This window comes from Hoplias malabaricus, chromosome 7 (genome assembly GCF_029633855.1).
Source record: "Hoplias malabaricus isolate fHopMal1 chromosome 7, fHopMal1.hap1, whole genome shotgun sequence".
Classification (NCBI taxonomy): Eukaryota; Metazoa; Chordata; class Actinopteri; order Characiformes; family Erythrinidae; genus Hoplias; species Hoplias malabaricus.
The window spans coordinates 42,123,004-42,133,881 of NC_089806.1; the positions used below are offsets into that span (position 1 = coordinate 42,123,004).

At 40.3% G+C, this 10,878-nt stretch overlaps 1 long non-coding RNA gene across 1 annotated transcript; it reads left to right on the forward strand.

Annotated features, from left to right (window-relative positions):
- Positions 1 to 6,451: 6,451 nt before the first annotated feature.
- On the forward strand, positions 6,452 to 10,167 carry LOC136701741 (uncharacterized). Its single transcript, XR_010803854.1, has 4 exons — positions 6,452 to 6,546; positions 8,090 to 8,155; positions 9,216 to 9,283; positions 10,049 to 10,167. It is a non-coding gene; the product is annotated as an uncharacterized lncRNA (long non-coding RNA).
- The last annotated feature ends 711 nt before the right edge of the window (positions 10,168 to 10,878 follow it).

Genomic DNA, 10,878 nt, shown 5'->3' on the forward strand with positions numbered 1-10,878 from the left:
TTAAAGTGTATTCTTCATCCGTTGGTAGGGATCTGCGCTGGGGGCAAGGATAGACTTTCCTTGTGGTGCCCCTGCCTCAAGGGATTATTCTGCCCCTATGTTGGTTGAGGCTGCTTGATCAGCCTCTTCTGAGGTGTTGTTTTCCTTCAGTGAATGTTTGATGTTAGGTGTCGGTGCGGCTCTGCACTGTGTGAGGTGGTACCACTATAAGCCTTTACCCTTCAGCCGGACTGCACAACTGGTTCTCTCTGTCACCTGGTAGGATCCTGTCCAGCGAGGTTCGTACCAATTCCGCTTGATGACCTTCAGGAGGACCCAGGGTGAGACTGTCACTTCTGGATCCTTCTCCTCCGTTTCTTCTCCTTCTCTCCTTTCCTGCACCTGTATAGAGAAATCTTTACAAACAGCTTTTAGTTCTTCATATAGCTGTCGGTACTCTGCTTGAGGTGTTTTCTGTGGGGACGCAAGCGCGCTGGAGGGGCCCGGAAATGGCATGCCTCTCACTAATTCAAAAGGAGTAAATCCTATAGTTCTATTTACTGAACTACAGACACTAATTAAAGCAATTGGAAGGGCCTCAAGCCAATTCATGCCCGTGGCCAGTTTGATTTTTGCTAATTTGGTTTTCAAATTTTGATTCATCCTCTCCACCTGACCTTGTGAGGCAGGATGATACACACAACCATAGCTATGGCGCAGCCCCAACGACTGCTCCACCCACTGCAGTGTATTACTCGTGAAATGACTCCCGTTATCTGAAAAAATTTTCCTAGGAAACCCATGGTTCGGAATCCAACAATTAATCAGAAACTTACAGACTGATTTTGCATCTTCCCTCAGAGTGGGGACTGCCTCTACCCACCCCGAGAATCGATCTACAATTACCAGGAGATATCTATATCTCCTAATGGGGTCAATCATATCTGTGTAATCCATTTGAATCTCATGTCCATGAGAATCTGGCAATGGAAACCTTCCTGGAGCTAGTTTAAATGCTTTTGCTACATTCTGAGTGTTACAAATCTGACATTTAGTGATGTAATCAACCACTAATGCTGACATGTATGGGGGCCACCATTGTTTTAGTTTTTCCAGTGTTTGTTGTTTTCCTATATGTGCCACTTCTAATGCTGAAATTACTGCTAGCAGTTCTGCGTTCCCCCTTTTTCTGAAACAGTACACCATTAATCACAGTGTCTGTTTCAGAAACATCCATGTAAAAATGTAATGAATAGTCATGTCTGGCTAAGTCAACTGCAACAGATAAGGCTTGTTTAACATCTATAAACGCCTGTTCAGACTCCACCGTCCAATTGAGCTTACCAGACAAATTTCTCATCCCTAGAGATTTCACCATGTCCCTAAGAGGTTGTGTTCGTCCGACAAAGTCAGGAATGTATTGTCTGCTGTAACCAGTCAGTTCTAAAAATGCTAACATGTCTTACACAGTCTCTGGTTTTTTGTTTATATTGGGGAATCCAAATTGGTTGTGTAATATTCATACAAAAAGAGACAGGTGTCTGATTAATGTATCCTACATCATCTGGTCCTGTGGACCACAATGTGTCAGGCAGTGATGCCAATAATGCCTCCATCTGTAGATGATCAGAGTCCTCACAACCATGGTGTCTAGGCAGCAATTGATGGTGCAATGTGACTAGGATGGGTGAGTTATCAGTGATGTGATATGTCTGTGTGGACTGCGAAAACATGACACCAGGCAGCTGGGTCCGGACCCAATCCGTGGCCTCATTTGCTCTTTTTACCATAGGGCCCAACTGCTTGGCCTCGTGTCCCGGATGGAGAGCTAGTGAAATGTGTGGTGCCGCCGTGTCAGATAGTTTGTAACAATTATTTTGTTGTGGTGTTAGTGAGACAGGAGATGCCACCCCTTCAGGACCCACATAAATCCCTGTGGTATCAACCGACCACTGTGTGCCCTCTAATTCAGTTTGAAAATCTTCATAGTAAGTTAAATCTCCCCCTACATCATAGAACAGGGTGACACGGAATGGGTCGGGCGGAGGAACGTAGGGTGCCATGGCTGTAATCCAAGGCGACCACTGTTAGAGCAAGTCGATTAGTGGTGGTGACGAGTCCGTCTGTCCAGTCACTAAACCCCAATAAATGTCTACCAACTCATCCTGCTGAGGTCTCATCAGGTACATACCATCAGTGTACCCCACCACCCCCACAGTTTTGTGTCCGTCCAACCACGTAAGTGTAATCCCATCTGGTTGGCATAAAATAGTGACTCCCATTTTCATCAACAAGTCTCTACCACAAATGTTCAAGGGTGCTTGTGGTGCAATTAAAAATGAATGTGACACAGTCTGTGTACCAGTGCTGACTGGCAAATGTCTTGTTTTTGGCAGTGATGTAGGTTTCCCCGAGAAGCCCCTTACTTGCACAGTGTGTTCGCTCATCAGGTGTGCGGGTAATACTGTGTTGATGGCTGACCATGTGGCTCCCGTGTCTACCAGAAAAATAATTTCGGAGGCCCCCACGGTTAATAACAGCATGGGTTCTGCCCTGGCCCTGCTGTCCTGGTGCTCCTCTGGGCCCCGTCAATGTCCACCCCACGGCTCCATGCTGTATTGGCCAGCAGGAAGATGTGATGGCTCCGGTTTTGGTGCCGCCTGTGGGTGTAGTACCTGGTGTGGATAGCTGGTGTCAGTAAAGAGTGGTGCCCTCCATTGTGCTGCCCAGTGGTCCAAGGCTCCACATCTTAGGCATGCCCCGGTTTGGCGGCGGACCCTGCCCCTCCACCTACCACTACCCCGCCCCCTGCCCCATTAGTAGGGCTGATATGGGAAATATGAAATTAGTCCATAATTATACGGTGGGTTTTGTGGTGGCCCTGATTGGGTTGGGATATATGTTTGTGTGTTCATGTATGTTTGAGGTGATTGAATATTTGGTTGTGTTAGTGCAGTCATAGGCATCATGGTGTCAGACTTTATTTGCTTTTTGTGGACATTTATAGATTTCCTGGCTTCTGCTAGTTGAGCAGTTAGTAGTTCTCTTTCTAACTTAACTGTCTCCTTGTCTTTATTATCTAATTTTTAATGGTACATATTTATATGTTCCTGTACTAGTGGCCACTAATGGAAGCATAGTGCCGACGTTAGTGTCAGTCCTATATCTGTCAGGTGGGTGTCGGGGTCTGGTGCTTCATCTCAAAATGTCTGTTCTGTCTGAGGTGTGCATGTCGCATTCTAAAGTCTGTTGTTTTAATTCCAATTATCTCTTTTCTTCTAATATGAGGTTTTCCATGATACGCAATGTATTGTTCAAATCAGTCATCTGTCTATCACCACATCGTCCATTCGCACTGTCCTCATCATCTGCTATATGTCCCTCATCTTGGTCAGAGTCATCCGTTGTGACATGGCCCTCTAAATCTGCTTTAATCCTAATGTTTTGTTTAGTTTTTTGTGGCATCTGGTTCTTAAATGGTGTTTTCAGTGTTTGTTTATTGTCAAGGCGCGGCTTATCCTGTTCTATATAATTTCCTGTGGTATCTATAATGTCAGAACAGTCGGTGTTAATATTTGTGTGTGCAATTAAAATTGACTCATGTGGCCTCCGCAATTCAAATAGATCTTCTGTGTGTGTGTGTGTGTGTGTGTGTGATTCTGTGTGCTGCCTGCTGAGAAGCAGAGCCCCTCCCTTCTGTGTCCATCTGTAAACTCACTGTGCTCGAGTCTACACTGAAGACTGGTAGGATATTGTCAGGTGGTGTGACGTGGCCTAAGTTGTATGGGGGAGGCGGAGTTATAGGCCCCTCCCCCTTATGTTTCATATACTCACTTTCCACTTCCGCGTTCTCGGCAGTAAGTGTTACAGCCGTCGAGTTTGACGGAGCTGGTGTTTTCAATGTAACAAGCTGTGTTGTCATGCTCAGGAAGACCATTTTAATAGTTTGAAGCTCCGCAAGGTCAGTTTTAGCTGTTTTTAAACTTTTCTTTGCCTTAGCTCTTTGGAAAAGGCTAGCCCTACTAACCTCTGCTTCAGCCTGACTTAATATTTGCTCCTTTTACATCTCTACAACTGATTAATGCAGGTTATCAAAGATGCAGTGTCCCCTGTGTGTGTTTTAGCCCACGTTTCAAATCTCTGGAGCACACTTTTGTGCACAATATCCCACTTTTTCAAATGTATTACTCCCTGTTTCAATCCCTCAGTTATTATTTCAATTTGTTTAACAAACGGTTTCCATTCCCAATTCCCCACGCCGTAAATGGCGTTTAATTCATTATGCAAATCCCTAAAAGTTGTCATGTTGTCTGTAAGGAGCTGATTAAAAAATTTGATCTCACCTGAATGGGTCTTCGTTCTATTTCACTCTCAAACGCGGATCAGTTAACACCGCAAGGTTTCACCACGATTCAGAGTGAACAGAACAGTTTCCCAGGATTTCCCCCACAGAGCGCCCACGCAGCCGCCGCTGCCCTCAGCGCAGTCCGCCTCAGTTTATATAAAAAAGAAAAAGTCCAAGGTGTTAGAGTCAAGTTTACAAACTCAACCAAGAAAAGCAGGACCACCTCAGCCCTGTGAAGAATTTCACAGGTGAATAGAAAACATAAGCGTGTCTTGAAACACAGTATTGAATTTAAAAGCAAGTCAAGCCTAATTTACATTAAATTCCATAATTAATTTTCCAAACAAGCAACCCCAAATGTATAAACTGATAAAAAATTATAAAAACATATTTAAAATAAATTGATTTGCTCAATACCCCACTCCGGACCGCCGTCGGGGCTCCGCACCACTCCAATTTAGAAAGTCCAATATGCAGAATTAGAATAAAACAGGGTCTGCACACCCACCTTAGTATGTTGCGGCCGCGAGTGGAAAGGAGTCCGAAGTTGTCCGCCGTCTGGACCTCCCGCATGTCGGGGTCACCAAATTGAAGATAAAAATGTTCTTTGGACCGTTCTCAAAGTATTTAAAATTTACCAACTCATGAGAAAATAACAAAAAAGGTCCAAAGATACACTCTCCCTCTTCGGGGGAGGCGTGTCCGCCACGAGAGAGTCGCAGACACCAGTCGAGTGAAGTTCAAAGCAAATCAAAGTATTTATTTAACAAAACTGGATCCAGGAGAACTAACACATTGAGACAGTGTGATACCCCTCCCAAGTGAAGCTCTGACCTCACATGATCTGACTCCAACAGTTATACCCCAGATGACGTATAGCCTGGTGGTGAGGCGTTTCTGGCTGATTAGCGTATATTAATATGCATAATTTCACGTGTTAGTACACAGCTCTTCACGTGCAAGTATTCAGGTGCCTGTTGTGACCCTGAAGACATTCATTATCTGGCCAGGCTGACAATGGGCCTCTCTTCCCAGCACTCTTTTCCCAAGAGACTAAAATTTAGGGAGTTAGAAATACACTTCAAGGCCACAAATAGCTACAGATCAGCGCCTCCGTGACCAACACTATGATGTCCGTGTGTTACAATCCTGGAGTGCACATCTGTTCAAGGTTAGACGTTAAGAATTAAAATTGTGTGTAAATATCAAGTTATCATGCCATATAGTGAAGTTAGCTTATAATATTTCTTTAGGAGTAATTATCATATGAGTTAGTAGTGCAGAATCAAGCAAAAATGTTTAACTACATGTGTAAGTAATTCATAATGTAAATACTGGTTAGTCATTCATATAAATGCATATAGGGTACAGGATTTCACACAATGAGTATGCTAATTTAACTAATCATCATTTAAGGATATTTGTCAACAAACACAAAGTAATAAAATTGTTTTCTACAACAATTCCCCTTTATGACGTGTCCCCAAGACACGTCATCACACTCTAAATCCTCCAAACATGTGTTTGACATGTGTTTAACCTGTGAGAGCGAAAACCTGTCGGGCAGCCAACCAACCAATTTTTTGACAGGAAAAATTCTCTCACGACCCCACTGCCCCCTGGCGGCCAAAATTTTAACCATGTCAACGGGAAGAAATGACATTATTTCCCTGCATGTTATCCTGTCGCACCCCCTTTTACCATACCAAGCCATCATTAAACAATCAATGTGTTTCCCCACTAAGTTTCCTTCTACTTAGTAAAGTATTACCTATAACTCTATATGCGTAAGTGTTAAAGTTACAGGGTGCGTTTTTTTTTTTTTTAAATTCGTTTAGAAAGTTCAACCTGCAAGGAAAGAAGAAGGGATGGTGACCACATGACCACTGTGGGCTACTCAAGGCCTAGACTGAGACTCCCATCAGCCTCCATCAGTGCACAGCGTCTAAGAGAATGATTTAAATTACACTCTAAAAAATGCTGGGTTATTTTTATAACCCAATTGCTGGGTTGAGCATGTTGGGTCATGATGTTGGGTTATTTTGACTTAAATTGGGTTAATAACAAGCAACCCAGCAGCGTTGGGTTGTGTATGCGGACCTGAAAGGGAACAGTCACGTCGTGCGTCAGAATAGGCGGGAAGCCGAGAAGCTCGAGCGAAAAGAAGAAACCGAAGCTGAACACCAGAGAAAGAAGGATTTCTTTTGGCCGTGAGCATATTTGTAAGTATTTTTTTTTAATTTACATAAATTTAACCGTTTTGTATTAATCGGGATCTTAGTTGAGTTCATGTTTCCGGTCAGCGACTAAATCCCAGTTTCCTGACTAACGGACATTATCATTCTGCAGAAGGAAATAAAGACCCAGGCTAACGTCACTAGCTACCTAAGTCAGGTTGATTTTTACTAAACCTATATTTATAATGTTTATCGCTGTATCTTTTAGTGTACCCAATTACTGTTTTTATTAACATTGGAGTTGCGTTGATGTTATTTCTTGCCTGCTAACGCTAGGTCAGTTATGCTAGCGATACCTCAGATAAATGTCCTGCTCTGCGCCTCCGTGAGGTAGCACTAGCTAGCGTTAGCTGAGTTAAATAAGCTTCTGCCGTTCTTGGACTGATGTGGCCCGTGTGTGGTAGCCTTAGGGTATGTCATGCTTTATTCCTATTGGGATGTTCGCTTTTTATATGAAAGCCAATGCGCTAAAAAAAAAAAAAATCTGTACAGCACTCCTTAACCAGTGCTTGTGATTCCTTTGAAATGAATACCTCCTTTGCTTTTTTTACTTATATGAAACGAGTGATAAAAATCACGATGTCAAATCAGAAAATAGCTTCCCATCTTCATATTGGAATTTTCATTTCCACCTTAACACTAGAAGCATCGCGCTTATTTGACCGACTGAGACCGGAGCAAAGAGAGCCGCTGGTTCCACAGCTGTGACTAAAGTCTCCCTTCCACACCAAAACCAACACAACACACGGAGTAAAGTCAGTCACAGGCTCAAATACACACCGGCTCTCTGTGCTCCTAGTGTTAAAACTGTCAATAGTCGAAGCTGATGTCGCCTTCCTTATTTATTTTTCCCCCTTCCACCTTAAATGCTATTTTCGGAAGACGTTTACTTCTTATTCTCCATTTTTCGTATTCAAATGTTTATTTCTACCTTAAACCTGTCAGTATATGAGGCTAACATTGGCGTAATTCACTAGCTTCTTGTTTTAATTAGTAGTTCCATCTTAAAAAGGGTAACTGTGATGATTGTTAGCTTTTTAAAAAAGTCTCTTTCCTCTTTTTCTTTGTTCAAAATGCATTAAACACCTTTTAATACCACTCATTATATTCGTAAAAACACAAACCACAAATATTTTACCTTTTAATACCCTTTATTCCTCATGTACCTCTTATAAAACATGCACTACACTAACTTTAACTAGTTGTTAACAGGAGCTGTGTATGAGATAAATATATTCATTTTTCCTATTCATATTCATTAACGTTGCACCTTGAAACCAGACAATCGCACCCCAATATGGTGCCCACGCCAAAAAGATTGTCATTTCAACCCATGAACATGACGGGTACTCGGCAATGTGACATCAACTGCAACCCATTAATAAATGCGTAATACTATGTCAACAATATTATGTCAACACAGTGGATCATCTTGACTTTCTAATTTTACACATGGTGTTTTTTTATTTGGTCTTGTACTATGAAGTATTGTACATGTCTTTCTAAAATGTTATGTTGATATCTGCAGTGACACATGGATGAATTTGTTCAAACGAAGACTGGAATCTTCAAACATTAATTCCTAAAATCGAAGGTATGTAAAATTTTTGTGTGCATCCTCTCTCTCTCTCTCTCTCTCTCTCTCTCTCTCTCTCTCTCTCTTACTCAATTTTAGTTTTGCAACAATGTATATAATGTTTAAGGACAGTGAGTTTTCAGGTATAGACGTTTTGTCTATACACGAAAAAAAAAACAAGGTTTTGTCTCGGTTTTGGCCTCCCATCCCCACACAGGTCACTGAAAATTGAGATTTTGCAAAAATGCTCTCCCAAGGTGGAGACTTTTAAAAACATGGTTGTCACTGTGCTCACGTGGATGAGGAAAACTGAGACAGCACATCTGTCTTTGTCTGAAATACAAATAGCTTTTCACTTTCTCTATATTAAATTACATCAGTCATACACTACACTGTACACAAGCAGATAGCAATAGATTTCAGATTCACACATATTAATACATATAAATGATGTTGTATTAGGAATATATAATGCACTGTTAAGATTTAGATTCAGTAAGTTAATGACTTGCGTAGTGCAGTACATAGGGAGTATTGAGTGATTTGGGATTAAAACTCAGGCTTCATTGTGTTTTGATGTCCCGCTTAAAGGGAATGTCTACATTTGTTGGAAAACACAGTTCTCTCCGTTTTGTTTACGTTCGTAAGTTTTGCGTCTTTTAAGGTAAAACGCCATGATTGAGGGGGAGAAAACTGTAAGTTTTATTCTTTGTTTGAATTACCACAGAAACACATTTGTAACTCGAGTAGTTAAGTTTTGTAGCGCTTTCGGTAATTAAATTCTTTACTCTCCTTTTCAAAATTTTTTTTTTTTTTCATTAAAAGACAAGTGTCGTTTTTAATACTACACAACAGTTACCTTAAAAATCAGTGATGACCTTTAAATGACAACTATTTGGTACACAACATTTTAAACTTTTGTACGCATATTGAGGTCTGTATAAAGCATGTATTTGTCCCCAGAGCACTGACCCGGAAAGTTTTGTTTTATATTTAGGTTTAAAATCTTTTATTTTTTATATAAAAAAAAATATATAAATATATTTAAAAAATGTATTTTATTACCTCTACTCCTCAGCGTCTGCTGTGACTGTGGACAGGGCTATGCAAGAGTGGCTTAAGAACAACATTCATCCACCAAGCCAGGTTAGACAATACATGAAGGTGACTGCAATCCATAGAGCTAACGGATAAGGGAGAATTGGACCAAAACAGTTGTAGAAATACTACAAGAATATCCACGTCTGTTGGACACCGCATATGGAGAGAGATTAGTCTCAAAATACTTTACAAATGTGTAAATGTTAATCCACAAATTAAACACAAGTCATAAATTTGTTTCACTGTTCACAAATGAACAGATCCCAATCTGTGTTTCACAGTCTGCAGTTTGTACAAATACAGTTACATTCATAAACACACGTGTTTGTTTTTCATAGACATATCACAATTTTATGCAAAAATAAATAAATTTGTTTAAATTTACATTGTAAATATTTGTAAAGTCGAAGTCTCGAATTTAAAATGTATATAATTGTTGACTTTTTAATTCTTATGGGCTTTAGACAATTACATTTAAAGCATTTTTATTTTAAATGTGTGAACATGGGAAAAATATCAGTAAAATATAATGTAAAGTTGGGATAAACATAACAAAGAAAGGCAACTGATACGCTATCAAAGCTAGCATCTGTCCAAACATATCATTACTCTAAAAGCTTAGTGTCCAGGCTGTAGGCCACAAATGTGCAGGTGCTTTTTATTTCTGTTATATAGTACAAACGCTTAACCTATTGTGGGCTGTACCCTGGAATTCCATGTGAGAGAATTTGTGATTTTGTTCATTTATTCACTCATTCATACATTAATTCAATTTCCTCTTTCCCACCTTTGCTCAACTTGTTTTCCTAGGTTGGAAGTAATATGGCTGAGTATTTAAGACATACCAAGGACACCAGGGAGCTTCCATATGTTCGGATGCTTGGGGACTGCAGTCGTTGTTCTCAAGCTTTTGTAATCATCAGTGGAGAAGATCTGGAGCAGAGCACACTACTGAGAGCAGTGGATGTTTGCTTCAAAGCATTTTACGTATTTGACCTCCAGTATCTTGTTGTCATTTATTAATTGTATTTTCAATAACATTTATAACCTGAAGAAAGATCATTTTAACTTGTTTATTGTGGACTTCTGGACTAGATGTGTTTCTTGGTAAATTATTTTGTGTTGCTTGATTCTCCTGTTGTCCGTGTGTATAAACAATATAAATACATTTTACATTTTATTTTTGAATATTTTAAATGTATAAAAATCTACAATACTTTGATAACTTGACTATTGTACGTATGTCTTTTATTCCAGCTAGACTCTGATTATATTTTTATTTTTGTTTGTTGGCTTATTAATAAAAATATTCTGGAATAATATTTGTGTGCATGCTTGCATTAAATGGATTAAAAATGAACCAACCCAAAGGTTGCCATAACCCTACAATATAGTTGTTTTTACCCAATAGTGGGTCAATGTCAATAACCCAGCCTGTTGGGTTAAACTGGTAACCCAGCATAGCTGGGTTAAAATAACTAATGCTGGGTTTGTCCCTATTTGACCCAGCGCTGGGTTGACAAATTGAACCAACTTGGGTTATTTCAACCCAACCATTTTTTAGAGTGTGAGCTTTAACTTCAGGATGGACTTCCTTCTCACTCACCTTCTGCGGGTGTGACATAGTGGAGAATGTGATA